Source organism: Palaemon carinicauda, chromosome 16 (genome assembly GCF_036898095.1).
Source record: "Palaemon carinicauda isolate YSFRI2023 chromosome 16, ASM3689809v2, whole genome shotgun sequence".
In the NCBI taxonomy this organism is placed as follows: domain Eukaryota; kingdom Metazoa; phylum Arthropoda; class Malacostraca; order Decapoda; family Palaemonidae; genus Palaemon; species Palaemon carinicauda.
Window position 1 is genome coordinate 1041005 of NC_090740.1, and position 14748 is coordinate 1055752.

Genomic DNA, 14748 nt, shown 5'->3' on the forward strand with positions numbered 1-14748 from the left:
TAGACCTGGCGGATGCCTATTGGCACATTCCAATGAACCATCACGCTTCCTCCTACCTAGGATTTCGACTCCAAAGGAAAAGCTACGCCTTCCGGGCCATGCCATTCGGCCTCAATGTGGCCCCTCGGATCTTCACAAAGCTGGCGGATGCCATAGTACAACAGCTCCGCCTAAGAAACGTCCAGGTGATGGCCTACCTCGACGACTGGCTAGTCTGGGCTCCATCGCCCGAAGAGTGTACAAAGTCTTGCGACGAAGTTACCCAGTACCTAGAACACCTGGGATTCAAGATCAACGAGAAGAAATCTCGCCTCTCTCCGGCTCAGAAGTTTCAGTGGCTGGGAATCCACTGGAATCTTCAGTCACACCGCCTTTCCATTCCCCAGAAGAAAAGGAAGGAAATAGCAGGGTCTGTCAAGCGACTTCTGAAATCCAAACGCATTTCAAGACGACAGCAGGAACGAGTTCTAGGCTCTCTACAATTCGCCTCAGTGACAAACCCAGTGCTTCGTGCACAGCTAAAGGATGCCGCGGGAGTCTGGAGACGATCGGCATCCATCGCTCGAAGAGACCTCAAGAGACGGCTTCCAAACAGACTTCGACGCCTCCTAAAGCCGTGGTCGGAAGCAATGGCCCTGAAAAGGTCCATTCCTCTCCAACACCCTCCTCCTTCACTCAACATCCACACGGATGCCTCACTGGAGGGCTGGGGAGGTCACTCCCACCTGAAACAAGCTCAAGGGACCTGGTCTCCACTATTCAAGACGTTCCACATAAACATCTTGGAGGCCATGGCGGTCCTTCTTACTCTGAAGAAGCTATCCCCGCCGCCCTCGATCCACATCCGTCTAACCCTAGACAACTCGGTGGTAGTTCGTTGTCTCAATCGCCAAGGCTCAAGATCGCCCCAGATAAATCAGGTGCTTCTCCCAATCTTCCGTCTGGCGGAGAAGAAGAAGTGGCACCTGTCTGCAGTTCACCTACAAGGATTCCGCAACGTGACAGCGGATGCTCTATCTCGGACAAACCCGATAGAGTCGGAATGGTCTCTAGACGCAAGATCATTCTCCTTCATCTCTCATCAAGTCCCAGAACTTCAGATAGATCTCTTTGCAACGAGCGACAACAATCAACTTCCTCTGTACGTAGCCCCGTACGAGGACCCCAAAGCAGAAGCGGTGGACGCCATGTCACTGGACTGGAACAGATGGTCGAAGATATACCTGTTCCCTCCCACCAACCTTCTGTTGAAAGTCCTCTCCAAACTGAGAACCTTCAAAGGGACAGCGGCCCTAGTGGCTCCCAAGTGGCCCCGGAGCAACTGGTACCCCCTGGTCCTGGAGCTGCAGCCCAAGCTGATCCCTCTCCCGGGCCCAGTTCTCTCTCAACAAGTACAGAAGTCGACTGTCTTCGCTTCATCATCGAAAATCAAGGACCTTCATCTCATGATTTTCTCTCCCTTGCCGCAAAGAAGAGGTTTGGGATCTCGAAGAAAAGTCTAGACTTCCTAGAGGAATACAAGACCGAATCCACGAGACGGCAATATGAATCATCCTGGAGGAAATGGGTCTCCTTTGTTAAAGCAAAAAATCCTAAAGAAATCACCATTGATTTCTGTATGTCCTTCTTCATTCACCTTCATGGACAAGGATTAGCAGCCAATACGATTTCAACCTGCAAATCGGCTTTGACTAGACCAATTCTATATGCTTTCCAAATTGATCTGTCCAGCGACATCTTTAACAAACTGCCGAAAGCATGTGCTCGCCTACGCCCAGCACCCCCTCCGAAACCGATCTCCTGGTCACTAGACAAGGTGCTCCATTTCGCCTCCAACTTGGACAATGATTCATGCCCCCTCAAGGATCTGACTCAGAAAGTTATATTTTTATTTGCTCTCGCCTCGGGAGCTCGAGTCAGCGAAATAGTGGCATTATCAAGAGAAGAGGGACACATCCTGTTTGCTGATTCAGGAGAAGTGACCCTCTCCCCTGATCCGACGTTTCTCGCCAAAAATGAATTACCCACCAAAAGATGGGGCCCTTGGAGAATATGCCCCCTGAAGGAGGATGTCTCTCTATGTCCAGTAGAGAGCCTCAAGGTCTATCTTCGCAGAACTTCAAACTTTGGTGGAGGCCAACTCTTCAAAGGAGAAACATCGGGCAGCGACCTGTCACTGAAACAATTAAGAGCGAAAATCACCTACTTCATTCGCAGAGCGGATCCGAACAGTACACCCGCTGGTCATGATCCTAGAAAAGTGGCATCTTCTCTGAACTTCTTTCAGAGCATGGACTTTGAGAGCCTTAAAAACTTTACGGGCTGGAAGTCCTCGCGAGTTTTCTTTAAACATTATGCGAAACAAGTGCACGAAATCAAACATTTTGTGGTAGCCGCAGGTAGTGTTATGAAACCTGCACCTAACTCTGCGTAGAACAGTGAGTTACTTGGGACTCTAACTCTTCGGGTGCCTATGTTGACCCTCGAGTGATTCATAGTGATGTCTAAAAACACTTAGTGCTTTTATAACTGTTCTTATCCCAGGTGAAATGTCATAGTGTTACACAAGTGCCGCATGCCTTGAGCATGATGTGTTATTTAAAGACTTGCGTTCCTCGAGAACGAGTACCTACTAATCCTGAAATTCCCTTTCAGATTCAAGAGCAAGCCTTTATTTCTATGTACATTATTGTTACTGTAAATGAACTTTACTTTTGCTGTAAATTATTTAATTTCTGCATTGTGAAATAAAATTTCTATTTTATTACTTATGCGTCTCTTTCAGCTCCTACTTACTATGAAATACATACTGTCATAGTTTTATTTATTCCTCCTTCTTATGGTCATGAAGAATTTAAGATGTCTATTCCTAAATTATATTCACCTTGCCTCAGTAAGGTTCCTACACGAATACTTACTTCTGATAATCAGGAGATGAACTCTACACACAGTGCCCAACCACCACTGGCCTACTTCAGAATGTTCCTATACAAATATCAAACATTCTGCTTCATCTCTAAGCTCTTAAAAGTTCTTCTGTCAAGATGAATAGCCCTTCAATACCACTTTGACGTCGGCATAGCCCATGGGAACTTCCTACCAATGGGGGGCAGGATATTTCGTTCCTATGGTTCTTACCTAAGATTACTTTGCTGTTTTGTCAATGCCTAGGCACTTAACTCTGGGGGAAAATCTACCACGATACATTGATTCTCTGGTACTCTTCCATCAGGACGCCATGGCTTGAGCCCAAAAAACGGATTTTGAGCGAAGCGAAAAATCTATTTTTGGGTGAGATAGCCATGGCGTCCTGATGGACCCTCCCTACTACTTCGTTCAGTTTGCTCCCACCCTACACAATTGTATCATGGTGATGGGCAGCAACTGGCGCCAGGATAAAGACGCGCGTGACGTCATTAGAGCAATGGCGTCCGTTTGTTTACGTCTCGAGTATCAGTAGTAGCCACGAGTGAGATTAGCTGTGGAACGGCTCCCAGCTATTCTCAGCCCTTACACACCGAAGCGTTAACTCTGTTCGGGGTGGAGATAGCTATGTGGCACGACCAGACATGTGTGTCCCCTGTTGTATTACGATGTCTTAAAGGGAAACCTTTGAGATACTCGCTCCAGAAGTTAGAATTCTGTGATAACCTGTGGTTAAATTCTCTGGGAATATCTTAGTAGTCTTATACCCAAGGAAGCTACCAAACAGGAACCTTCCATCAGGACGCCATGGCTATCTCACCCAAAAATAGATTTTTCGCTTCGCTCAAAATCCGTTATATATATATATATATATATATATATATATATATATATATATATATATATATATATATATATATATATATATATATATATGTACATATATATATATATATTATATATATATATATATATATACTGTATATATATATATATATATATGTTTATATTATATATATATATATATATATATATATATATATATATATATATATATATATATATATATATATATATATATATATATATATATATATGCACACACACACACATACATACAGCAATCCCTCTGCTATCATGCGTCTTCCAATCCATGCATCACCGAAAAATTGATACAGAAATCTACGGTATATTTTTTTTTTTATTTTATAAACACTCTTAAAACACTTTTTAAACAAAACTTACTCACACTGCAGATCTCTTTGTATGTACGTAAATGAGAAAATTAAGTCTGAACACTCATTAACGTATAAACTGCTCAGGCAGGCCATGCCGTTGAGCATACCATATGACTATTTACTGTGGCCAAAAAATACAGCTGTGCTTGAAATAAACAGAATTTTGATAATACGATGTTTCACTTAACTGTATCCAATAATAATGATTATAATATTCACTTAAAAGTAATGTAGTGTATTGTACGTATTATTAAATAAAAACGGAATTGTGTATACGTCTTTTTCAATGTTTACGTTTGTAAGCTCTTCAAGACTACTGTCTGTTTTCCAAATTAGCTGATTAGGGAAAACTACCGAATCACTTATTCTTGTAAAAAGAGGCAATTATTATTTGAACAATTATTTTTATTTTACCATTTAAAAAATACAGTATGTAGTTTTTAGTTAAGATACTTATCTCATATTTTATTTACTGTCAATTTCAACCCTTTTATCCCCGGGGTATTTGGAAATTTCCAACCCTTAACCCCCAGGGGGTTATTTTTTTCCCCAGCACATTTTGCAGTATATTTTTTATAAATTGCTCTAACAGCCTTAATTTTTGTCATAGAGAGGTCAGGTTGGTCTCATTCTCTTGGAAAATGCCTGAATTTTCTCAAAAAATGATCAAAAATATGAAAATAAAAAAATTTATAGCATTTTTTTGCAAGGACGTACCGGTACGTCCATGGGGGTAAAGGGATGGCTTTTGTGAAACGTACCAGTACGTCCTTTGGGTGTAAAAGGGTTAAGATACTTATCTCATATTTTATTTACTGTCAATTTTAATGGTATACAGAAGTTTAGAGGTGTTTCATTTCTTTTGCTTAGTAAGTAGTGATAATAATAGGTCACTGCCGTTCTCTTCAAATTAAGGTTCAATGAATCCTTTGCTTCTGAAGTGAAAGCATACCTTAAGTAGGAAGGGCGGTCATTCAAGGCACTGCTAATTGTAAATAAGGCTTCTGGGCATACTCAGCATACTCATCATCATCTCCTATGCATATTGACGTAAAGGGCCCCGGTTTGATTTCGCCAGTCGCCTCTATCTTGAGTGTTTAAATCAACACTTCTCCATTCATCATCATCTACTTCGCGCTTCATAGTCCTCAGCCATGTAGGCCTGAGTCTTCCAGGCTTACATAGAAGTGGAAAATCAGATGATACTTGTAATATTTCTGCAGCCAAACACTTCTGTACCTCGAACTTATAGCCTCTCGCTCAGGGCATCATCAAGTGTTTAAAAGCCACTTGCACTTGACAGGTAAGAAAATCATATACTTCTTAAATGAGAATATGTAAACACCTATAAAGTATGTAATGAAATAATACATTAATTGTACAGTAAAGGGCATTTGTTCCTATTCTTTTTAATAACTTACATATACAGTAAATTGTATACCACATAATGTAACGTAGAAATAGGATTTATGATTCTCATCTTCTGTGCTACTTAATCCCACCTTATTGTTTGCTCGAATTCAGTACGTAGTACTGTATGTACAACTCAGAACTGTACATTCTACTGTACATAAATTTTTGATAATATTGTTACTGTACAGTGTAAGGAATGTAATTTTTTCTTCATCTACAATCTACAGGTGTTTGTAATTATATGAATAGCACTAGATGCAGAAACATATGTGAACATGATAGATTGCTGGAAGACATTTACTGTAGCTGATGCCCTTATGTCCGGTAAAGGAGCGATAAACGAGTTGCAGCCAAGATTGTCAATACCTGCCGGGAGAATCTTTGGTCTGAGGCTGTTATCATACCACGTTCTCGACAATAGTTGGCCCTGTCCAAAAAATTTGTAAGCAGGAAGGTCAAGGAATTATGTGATGTTGGAATAACAGACATGTTGGATGAGAAAGTTGAATATGAAAAGGAGCATCAAGGAGAGTTAACAAATGAGGATTTAGAAGAGCTCCATAAATCGTCGACAGAAGAGGACGGCGTTGATGGCTTGGAGCCACTAAATTGGACTTTGGAAAAATTCTCCAAGGGCTTTTGATTGTCCCAGCTACAACCCTAGTTGGGAAAGCAGGATGCTATAAGCCCAAGGGTTCCAACAAGGAAAAGTAGCCCAGTGAAGGAAGGAAATAAAGAAATAAACTACAAGGGTGGTAATGAAAATTAAAATAAACGAATATGAACCCTTTGTGGAACAGTCCATTATCGTGACTAGAGCAATCACGGATGTTATACAACATTTGTATCAGGCATATGTTGAATTGAAAAAGCCAATAACAATGTTTCTAACGTAGACAGTAAAAAAGTCCACTGTTGGAGAAATCGTAAAATGACCTAGTGTTATCGACATATTCTGCTGCTATGCCATAACTCTTTTGCCTGTTAGTTGTCTCATCTCAACTTTCATCAATTGTCACGGATCCAGGTTGCCTTATGCTCTTTCATCAAGTTATTAGAATCTGCTATGATATGTACGTCATCATCACTGAACATCGATGTAAGCAACCGAAGAATCTACATTATCATTATATACAGAGCATCGACAAGAAGAATGCGGCCGGTGAGTACCCGTATAGCATATCCACTATTATTGTACGTTCTCTAGTATTTTTATAACGTATTTATATTTATGTGTTTATAATACCTGTATTTATATTTTTCTATTATCTTATTAATGAGTATTTATATATTTAGGAATGGTATTAGATACTGTTTCATTAATGAAAGTAAATTGAACATGAACAGAATGTGCTATGTGTTCGATAGTATGCTTATTTATATACTTACAGTACATTGTGTATATTATGATACACAGTACATTGCTAGTGTAGAGTAACTACAATTTTTGTATTCTACTGCATAGTTTTACTTTACAAAAAGAGGAAGAGAGAGGATGAGAGAATTGAGAAACTGTTTGTAGAAAACACATGGTAATGCATACATTACTATAGACTTTAGTGTGTTATAGGCAAAGTGTACTTTTGTATGCATATTTTTTTCACTTGGGGTTTATAGTATACAGTACAGTATATTCTGGAAGGAATTTTCAAATGACTGTATAGTTTATCTAGCTTATTAGCCAAAGAAGTTCTTCTGAACGTATTAGTTGTGGATAAATGTTGAAATTCCTGTTGTTACTGGAATTAAGATAATCCAAGCTATACAGTATAGGTCACATTCCTTCATTATTCATCATTCTTTATTATACACATCTTCTTTACTCACCCTTTCCTTTTTGTAGTTTTAGGTAGTGCATGCACAGTACATACATACATATACCAAGGCACTTCCCCCAATTTTGGGGGGTAGCCGACATCAAACAAATGAAACAAAACGGGACGTCTCCTCTCTATGTTCCTCCCAGCCTGACAAGGGACTCAACCGAGTTCGGCTGGTACTGCTAGGGTGGCACAGCCCACCCTCCCACATTATCCACCACAGATGAAGCTTCATAATGCTGAATCCCCTACTGCTGCTACCTCCATGGTCATCCAAGGCACCGGAGGAAGCAGCAGGGCCTACCGGAACTGCATCACAATCGCTCGCCATTCATTCCTATTCCTAGCACGCTCTCTTGCCTTTCTCACATCTATCCTCCTATCACCCAGAGCTTCCTTCACTCCATTCATCCACCTGATCCTTGGCCTTCCTCTTGTACTTCTCCCATCAACTTTTGCATTCATCACCTTTAGCAGACAGCCATTAGGAATAATAATAAAAATGCAGTGTAGAAAATGAAGCTACTATAATACAAGAGCATATTTTCTTTAATTCTTGAAGTGTACAAGCAGTATAAATTCTAATAGCAACGTGTTAACAAACTATTCCATAAACACATTTCTATTGTTTTAACAATCACACTATCACAATACACTAAAAAATTAACAAACAAGAACAATATTTGTGAGTTGAAAATCTTGAAATCTCTGCTACAAAATTACTAATTTTTAGCTTTGAAGGTTACTTTATTATTGCATATTTACCAACTAATTTTATGCCACCTGATTCAGATATCTTGTTTAGCATTTCCTGTCAAGATCCAGAAGTATCTTGGAACCTTTTTTAATCTTTCTAAACATAAAATTACTGTGTGGAAATTTCGTTTATAAACATTCTTTTTTTTTTCTTTTTACAACCAATGTCATATTTCACTTAATCTAACCCTTTTACCCCCAAAAGGACGTACTGGTACGTTTCACAAAACTCATCCCTTTACCCCCATGGACGTACCGGTACGTCCTTGCAAAAAAATGCTATTTAAATTTTTTTTTGCATGTTTTTGATAATTTTTTGAGAAACTTCAGGCATTTTCCAAGAGAATGAGACCAACCTGACCTCTTTATGACGAAAATTAAGGCTGTTAGAGCAATTTAAAAAAAAAATATACTGCAAAATGTTCTTGAAAAAATATAACCCTTGGGGGTTAAGGGTTGGAAATTTCCAAATAGCCTGGGGGTAAAAGGGCTAATGAGGCCGGCTCTGTAAGAGTGAGCTTGACTCATTGAGTTGGTGAATCTCCTCACTTTTGATAATAAATCATTTCCTTTAGACTTGAAATCATAGTCACATTAAAGTCATCCTTGTATAACAAAAACATTCCCTCTATACATGTATAGCCAAGTTAGGCTAGGTACTGTACTTCACACCACAACCTCCAGTTTTTGTGAATAACTACAGCATTAAAATTTTGTTCAGATGTCCTAGGGTTACCGCTTTGCTGGTATTGAAAGTGTTCTTTCCATGCCTTAATCTATGATATATTTACTCTAGGTCAAGTAAGTGTATTCACTCATTCCCTGCCATTATTTTTGCTTAACCCTTTTACCCCCAAAGGATGTACTGGTACGTTTCACAAAAGCCATCCCTTTACCCCCATGGACGTACCGGTACGTCCTTGCAAAAAAATGCTATAGAAATTTTTTTCTTCATATTTTTGATAATTTTTTGAGAAAATTCAGGCATTTTCCAAGAGAATGAGACCAACCTGACCTCTCTCTGACAAAAATTAAGGCTGTTAAAGCAATTTTTAAAAAAATATACTGCAAAATGTGCTGGGAAAAAAATAACCCCCTTAGGGTTAAGGGTTGGAAATTTCCAAATAGCCTGGGGGTAAAAGGGTTAATCATACTTGTAAGTTGAACTTTACATACGTTTCTATAAATTTCACAAACTTCGTTCCCTAAACATGTATAATAATTTTATCTTATTTCCCTTATATCATAATCGCCAGTTCTTGGTTTACATTTTTATTCATGTAGCAATTTACCCGCCCACTCATCTAGAACCTTGAGTTGTCCATGTAATACCTGTATTACAATCCAATTGCGCTTTTAGAAGAAATTGTTATAACCAATGGCATTGATCAGCCATGAATTTCCTTATGTATGTGATTTTGATATATAATGCCAAGTATTATCACAGATATGTATTTTTAAAAATTTGAAATAGCTATTAAATTTCATTATCATACCAAGATTTAAAGTTAATCTTAATAATGAAGTATATTATATACCTTAGGATGCAATGGAAGTCTATTTGATAACAATACATTGCTAATGTACAGTACAGTCAAGGCTAAAGTACAATACAATCAGACCTTACCATTCACGCCGGTTAGGTAACTTAGACCAGCAAATGCTGAAAAATTGAAAAATAATTGATCGAGCTTCAATAACACTTTTCAGCATAAATCTAATCCAGTATTAAAAGTTCTCTCAAATATTATCTAAAAATACTTGCCATTTTCTTCAGACTATCTACTAACTATTGCAAATCTTGTACATATCTACATCGTAACAATTTTCTGCGTCTACACGATTATATTCTGCAGTAAACTCTCGCCAACTTTTGTACATAACAAAGTCCATAAATACAGTACTGTACAGTATTATGAAAAGACGACTAGATAATACATTTTTTTGCCGTACTACACCACCATTGACCCAGAATTTTATCAGAGTTCAACATAGACATTTACTGTACATGAGAGTTACTACCTCAATGCATTGTTATGATTCAATATACATGTTTTTTTATCAACTCAATACTTGTCAAACTTCCAAACTATTTCTCTGCCGAAACTTCCGAAAGTTTTTCAGTAATCTACGAAAGTCACAATGAGCGGTTGGCAAAATTCAACTTAACTGTATTGAATCTATGCAAGAGCATATGATCATTGCATCCTTTAAATTTCATGTATCCTTTCTGTTCATCTCTTAGCTTTTGATCTTAAGAGCTTTATTCCGGACAATTCCTTTCGGCACTTTTCCCATGTCTCTCCGACTCCCACAATTCCTCAAATCTCTCTCCTTTGACAATTTCACTGTAATATAGTCAGCAATTGCATACCTTATCTTCAGTGTCCATGTATCATAAAATAGCTTCTTTAATGCTTGAGCTATCATAGATTTGTCCACATTTAACATTTATGCTGCTCTTAGTCTATAGGGACCTGGATCTTTTAATTCTTGGGATTATTCACATTATTCTTAAGATCAGACAAAAAAAAAAATTCACAAATCTATAGTCTGATCTTTTTGTGGTGATTGGATAAAAATAGCATCTCCTTCAAAAGAAAATTAGATTTATAATATCAAAGGCCTCACCCCATTACACTAGTGTTTTGTGTCGATTCTATTTTAGGATAGATCTCCTGGAATCTCTAATTCTAAGATTGGATTTATGAGAGAGTTTTGTTTTGCAGTGCTGTTGGGACTTGGCCACTCAGTGCCTCTTTATTCTTGAAAATTAACCTTGTGTTATGGGGAGTAACTTTTTCTAACCATGATCCTGTGCTACTTTTGCCAAGTTTCATTATTCAGCCTTTTGGTAAATTTTACTTCAGCTTAATTTTCCAATGTATCGTGAATAGCCGCGTATCATTAAACACTATTTTCCTATTCATTTGTCTAGTAGTGTTGTTGTGAGTTGGTGACAATTATTCATGCAAGTTTAAACATTTCATTAAACTCTGAAGCAGTGTGCTGCACTTTTATATTTTTGATTAGTGATTTAATTTTGCCTCAACACCTCCTTGAGTAATCATGCAGCTTGTTCATGTCTCCATTAGATAAGGATTCTCCTCTATTATGCTTCCTCCGATGCCTTAGATGACCGCGGAGGTAGCAGCAGTAAGGGATTCAGCATTATGAAGCTTCAGCTGTGGTGGATAATGTGGGAGGGTGGGCTGCGACACCCTAGCAGTACCAGCTGAACTTGGTTGAGTCCCTTGTTAGGCTGGAGGAACGTAGAGAGTAGAGGTCCCCTTTTTTGTTTTAGTTTCATTTGTTGATGTTGGCTACGCCCCAAAATTGGGGGAAGTACCTTGGTATATGTATGTATGTTCATCATGTAAAGGACACCAGCATTTAATTCCGCTGAAGTGTGCAATGTGCACGTACTGGTCTATAGATCAGTGATTTCTTTTTGCACATCATCTAATTGTTGTATAGGTACATCATGGATAGTATGGCACACATTCTAGAACCTTCTGAATTAGTGATTTGACAGACTATGGAAGGTCATTCAGTAACATCCCAATCTCGCTAATAATACATGAAGTAATAGGTCTATCTTGATTATATATATACAGTCTTAACAGTATTTGACTGTAAAATTACACCACAGACGTTCATGCTTTTGCATCGTAAAACTACTTATGACCAAAATATATTTATATAGATTAACTCCACTGTATTGCTTTAAAGGCAACTATCGTCAACTAGTTACAGAGCATAGCAGTAGTAGTTCAGAATATTATTGTCTTTTCACCTTACTGCATATCTTTATTAAGTGTGAAAAATGAAGTTTTTCATGAGGAATTTCCCAATAGTCATTTGTTGAGTAAAATAGCCGATTTAATTTGTTTCACATCTTCCTAAATTTGGCAATTCTTCTATTAAACATTCTATAATGTGTTATTGCTATTCATCTTTAAATCAAGAGAAAAGTCCATATGTTTTTCTCAATAAATATTATAATCAAAGTAAATTTGTAAAAAGTGGGAGCAAGATATATGTAAATGTGGGTTTTTGCCTTTTTTCCCGCTACGCAACGGTCCCGAGGTAATTTTTTCGCTTAGCTACCATCTAAGCAGTCCCAAGGTAGTATCTTCTCTATGCTATCATGGTTACTTTCTATCTTGTTTAATTTATTAACCTGTATCATTGTACTATTATGTTCAGTAATTATTTTTTTCTTCAATAGGATATTAAACAAGCTGGCCAGAAATAATGCACACATTAACCCTTTTACCCCCAGGCTCTTTGGAAATTTCCAACCCTTAAACCCCAAGGGTTATTTTTTTCCCAGCACATTTTGCAGTATATTTTTTTTTAAATTGCTCTAACAGGATTAATTTTTGTCATAGAGAGGTCAGGTCGGTCTCAATCTCTTGGAAAATGCCTGAATTTTCTCAAAAAATTATCAAAAATAGGAAAAAAAAATTTTTATAGCATTTTTTTGCAAGGACGTACCGGTACGTCCATGGGGGTAAAGGGATGGCTTTTGTGAAACGTTCCAGTACGTCCTTTTGGGGGTAAAAGGGTTAATAGTAGTTTGCAAACTGAAGTAACTTCAATGGCAACTATGCAATACAAGAATGTAAGTAATCTTATATATTTTCCTGTAGATTTAAATTGTAAATTATAGTGTTATAAATAGAATTGTGAAGGGAAAAAAGGAAGTATTGTTGGCAAATATTCAAGTAAATTCAAATCCATAAGGATTAGAAATATGGTCACAAGGATAAAGTTTATGTTTTGACTTGATTATTTGGAGTAAATCAGTCATTTGTTTTTTCTTTACTTTTTGCAGTAATTCAGTCACTTTTTTTTCAAGTTTTTGGCAGTCATTTATTCACTTTTTGTAGTAATTCAGTTACTTTAAAGGTGCCAGACGATTTATACCTAGATTATGGCTTGGGTATCTAGATTCCAAAGGTTTTAAGTATAATTTTTTAACCCTTTTACCCCCAAAGGACTTACTGGTACGTTTCACAAAAACCATCCCTTTACCCCCATGGACATACCGATACGTTCTTGCAAAAAAATGCTATAAAAATTTTTTTTTCATATTTTTGATAGTTTTGTGAGAAAATTCAGGCATTTTCCAAGAGAATGAGACCAACCTGACCTCTCTATGACAAAAATTAAGGCTGTTAGAGCAATTTAAAAGAAAAAAATAACTCCCTGCGGATTAAGGGTTGGAAATTTCCAAATAGCCTGGGTGTAAAGGGGTTAATAATCCTTCAAGTAGAGATTCAGTACCTCTTTCTCCAGCCCAATCTGATAGAGGGGGGCTGTATTCATATGATACTTTCTCTCTTGCCATGACTTCCCATCACCAAAGTCACAAGGTCAGCAATTATGGAAGAAAAAGAAAAGTAAGGTTTGTTCTTTTCAAATTGAGGTGTTGGTTACACACTTGAGGAGTTTCAAATAAGATACTAATCTCTTTGCTTTCCTGAGATGGGAGGAAATTCCAAAAAGGGATGAGTTTGATTCTTCTGAGGCTAAGGTCTTGGTAATGATGAAGATTGGTTGTTTCTATGCGGCATACAAACCCTTTTCCTTTAATTAGGGAGATTGATTCAGCGCCAGGTGGAGTCAGTCGATAAAAGTTGGATAATAACCAGTTATCCAGCTGGTGAGGATGCAGGACAAGGAGTCCTGCAGCCTTCTCCAGCCAGAGTCTTCACTTTTGATTTGGCTGCTAACGCTTACATTTGTACTGTCAGTGCCTTATGAAACTTTTAATTTTCTTTCTCTTTCTTTTTTAATGTTGTTACTCTTCCTGAAATATTTTCTTTTTCTTTTTTCCTTTCCTCACTGAGCTATTTTCCCTGTTGGAGCCCCTGGGCTTATAGCATTTGCTTTTCCAACTAGGGTTGTAGCTTAGCAAGTAATAATAATAATAATAATAAAGGGATTTCTGTTATTGATTGATGGAATGGAGGTAACAAGTTCTTATTTGCTTGTGGGAACTTTGTACGCTGCAAACAGCTGTTGTTCCATACTCCCATGTGCTGAGTGTAGGTTGTAACCTTTGGTGCACTTGCAGGCGTACAACGACAATCTGAAAGGGAAGAAGCAATTGTCGGCATCGGACTGGGCAACACCCAAGGCAACTATGGTGAAGTTTCTCATTGCTTCGCACTCTTGGGAACAGGTACGACTGCTGCTGGCCACACTATGCATACGCTCCTGGATCAATACCCGGAGAATACACTGTAGGGGCTTGGAGCCCTCCAATCTACATTGGCCAATTTTTCAGGTATCGGTGGTGTGTGTGGGAAACTCCTAGTGTTAGCCGCACCCCTTCGGAGGCTGGAAGCGCTTCGCCTGTGACCTTGCAGACTGTGGATGAGGAGTGAGACCTAAGGAAGATTGCCTTCAAAATACACTGGACTGCTTGGAAAGACACAGGAACTGAGGTATGTATAGTCAATATTCTTTTCAAGAAGGGTACTGTCTTAGCTTTCTGGAAACTAGCTTCCTAGCCTTCCCTTTCCCTTAATATCAATTTCCAGGGTTTCATGCAGAAATGAAATCCAAGGTAGAGTATACAGACT